At 35.9% G+C, this 3770-nt stretch overlaps 1 pseudogene; it reads right to left on the bottom strand.

The window, feature by feature from the left end:
* Window positions 1-1251: 1251 nt before the first annotated feature.
* On the bottom strand, window positions 1252-3013 carry LOC119680865 (annotated as a pseudogene).
* Window positions 3014-3770: the final 757 nt, after the last annotated feature.

Here is a 3770-nt window from a genome sequence, read left to right as displayed (position 1 = left end):
CCCAGGAAGACAAATAACAAAAACTGTGAGTGAGCTGCCAAATTCAGAGTATAGAGATCGGAAATCCAGTATTGGGTTCAAGCGATCATTGAAGCGGGTATTAAAAATAAAAATACAAATATTCGACTCTTGTATAGAATTCAAGAACTTAGTCTAATCACAAAAGATTTCCAACTTTTCCTATCACGCACTATTGCTCTTAGTTCACTGAAAAATTGTCCTTCTTCATGTAGTGTTAGGTCGGTCGCAATTTCTTCTGAGATTCCATTTTAGAGCAACATGTGCGATTTTACTGTAGGGTTTGCGTAGAGTGTGGTCAAACCACCTATACTTTCGTTTTAAGTTTTATTTATCGATTGGCTTTGCTAATCATTGCCTAAATAATGTATCTGATGCCACTCAAAATTTTCGGATATAGCAATTTACTAAAATTATTTGTACACCGAAGTAATGAAATCACTCCTTGCATATGCATTATATGATAAGGTGTGCAATGAAGATGTTGACCAAAAATGATTTCACGAAGTACACGTTCTCATAAGACAGGATAAACAATCAAAGGATTATAAGGAATTGCACCGAATAGAGAAGATTTAAGATCCGTCAATATGTTAATCATTTTTGTGAATGACCTTGTTTTTAACTGATGTAATTTGTATGTAAATCTATTAGTTTTTTATTCAGGATTGAAAAGGAGTATTTGTGTTATATTAACTATATTCAAAAAACAAACAATTTTTTGAACATATCCATGAATAATAAAAATCTCTCAATAGAACTTAAATTCTATTAAATATTCTTTATGAAAGAAATTCGAGAAAAAAGAGATATACATATAATCTGTTATATAAAAAATCTAAATAGAAATAGAAGGAATTTTTTAGCAGCACGTAACAATCAGACGATCTGGTTATAGAATATATTAAACGTGATTAATACCACAAACGTTATAACTCTTTCATTATTAATTTTCTTTATCAATAAAGTTATATAAATTATTGAAGTGATTCAGATTAAATTCGTATTTAATTAAATTATTTTTTCTTTTAATACATCATTATTATTTAATAAAATTTTTATATGTATGAAGTAAACTCTATAATAAATAAATTGCAGAATGTATTACCTAAGAAAACTTTATAGCTAAACATCTAAAAGTAAATTATTTTTTATCATAATAAATATGGTCCAATGATCATATGGACACATATTATTCTGATGATCCAATTATTCTCCAGACATGTCGATTCCTTAATAATTATGATGATGATAAGCAGCATGATGATGATGATGTTGACTCTGCTGTTGTTGTAGAGCAAGGTTGGCCTCAGCAAAGATATGCGCTATTTCAGAATCGCTTAAATGCTCAAATATTCCATTACCGCTTTGTTGCAATTGAGCAGACGGAGCAGACGGTGGCAAGTAACCTAAAAAAAATTTGAAATATTACAAAGATATATTGAGATACAATTATCCGAAATAAAACATTTCAACTTACCTTCGGCAGGTGAACTACCATATGGTGGCAGCAGAGTTATGGAAGGACGATTGGCATTGACTGGTGTGCCCTGAGTGGGTGGATTATATAAGATTGGTTTCCAAGGTTGTTCTGTTGGTTGTACGGCAGGTATATCTGGTTCGGGAACTGGTGATGGTAAAGGTGCTGGTACTGTGGGAGAAACAGGTATTTGTGGAGCAGCTTCCGCACTACCAGTATCTGGTGGAGTGACTGCTGGTGTATCAGGTAAAGGCACAAGACCTGGCACTAAACTAAACGATGGCTGTATAGGAATTGTAATAAATGTTGGTGGACGTTGTGGACGTGGTAAAGTTTGTACGGTTGGTATGGATGGGATCACTGGAAAAGAAGGTTGGTTTGGAAAGGTGGGTATTGCAGGGAAAGCTGGAGCAGCTGGTTGTGCTGGGAAAGAAGGAATTGCGGGAATTGATGGTAGGGAGGGAAAAGACGGAATGGCCGGCTGTGCTGGGAAAGCTGGTATCGATGGGAAATCTGCCGGTACAGCTGGTAATGCCGGTTGTGCTGGTATTGCTGGAATGGCTGGGATGGCTGGTAATGCCGGTTGTGCAGGTATGGATGGCAGTGCAGGTACAGCTGGAAGTGCTGGCAGTGTGGGAAGTGCAGCTACTGGATTTGGCTGCACAAATGTTGTCTATAAAAAAAAAATAAAATGTGCGAAACACATATATATATAAATATATATATATTTATATATATATATATTATGATATGAGTAGATTGTACCTGTAGAACATGTTGAACTGGTTGTATATGATGAACTGGCTGTATATGTTGCACTGATTGCACTGGTTGAATATGTTGCACTGGTTGCACTGGCTGTATATGTTGCACTGGCTGAATATGTTGCAGTGGCTGTATATGTTGCACTGGTTGTATTGGTTGTACTGGTACATGTGCAACAGGATTCACTTGTTGCACAATTACTGCTGGCTTACGATATGCCTGTGGATAATTAACATTGTACGAAGAAACAACAGCTCCACCAGGACGTAAAATGTATGGTGCGGCAGTATGTGTAGGAACGGCTGCTGCTGGCACAGCACCTATAGCTCCAAGAGTGTTAACAGCACCAAACCCACTAACTCCAGCTAGCGCAGGTGCTGCAAAGGACTTGAAGTGCAGACCACTTGGATACTTTAGCACTGCTGGTGCATGTGCAGTAGCAAAACTTGGCGCTGCGATATTAGCAAATGAAGTAGAACTTGGTAAATTTAAACTGTATCCATAATGTGAAGCATAAGTCTTTGGCCAGAAACTACTTTGTGCACTTAATAGTCCACCATGATGAAATATTCCACGTTTATGTACTTCTTTGTCAGTTTCGCTATCTACTGTTGATCTATCCTCTTCTTTAGTATTGAATATTGTTGCTATCGATTTTTTGTCATTAATTTTTTTTATTTTTAGCGTTTCACTACCGTTTACTAGTAGCAATGCTACTACAATTATTAAACTAAAAACTTTCGCTTTCATTACGAAAAGATTTCAATACTAAATACACACCGTATTACTTCGCACTTTTAATTTCGTATAAAATTGATATTGTTAATCCAACCTCTGGTACTACTTGGAACCGCACGAATTATTGTTTACACTCTGATGTCTGTCACTTTAATGAAATGGACTTCCTTACTCGTTGTTGTATTTATAAAGCGGATGTCAAGTAATTTCTTTAGGCTTTTGATGTACTCCTATAAGCTGTGATATATTTATTTATATTTTGCACAATCCACTCAGTATGACTGTCGCGCATGCACAAAACTCAAACGTGCGTCTTCGTACAATTTGCATTTTTGCGTGCCCGGACAGCGACTGAACACACTTTAGTTAACTTCACACGCATCGACTTCACCCAACATCGATGTCGGCACTACTCGAATTTTTTCGTTTACTCGTTTTCTGAGTTCCCCATTCAGGTCACGTTCCCTAGTTCACTTGTACTTTTGTGGTCTTGTCCAAACTCTTATGGACAAGCACAATTGACTTCTTCTCACTCAACTTGAATTTTCTTTTTGGGAACAAAGCAAAAGTCGGAATATAATTTATGGCAACAATTTGTGGTAGGTAATGTCTGAAGATATCTATATTTGTATTGGCTGAAGTGACAAGCGCCTTTAATTTTTCACAGATTAGGACTTTATGGTTATTATCTAATTTTATTTTTATTGATTTGTCATGTTGTTATGTAATACAATATATAGACTAAATTTAGAAGTTCATGACTTAAATT

Source organism: Teleopsis dalmanni, chromosome 1 (genome assembly GCF_002237135.1).
Source record: "Teleopsis dalmanni isolate 2A chromosome 1, ASM223713v2, whole genome shotgun sequence".
NCBI classification, from domain to species: Eukaryota; Metazoa; Arthropoda; class Insecta; order Diptera; family Diopsidae; genus Teleopsis; species Teleopsis dalmanni.
The sequence above is the reverse complement of the archived record's forward strand: the minus strand, read 5'-3'. Positions and strand labels throughout refer to the sequence as shown.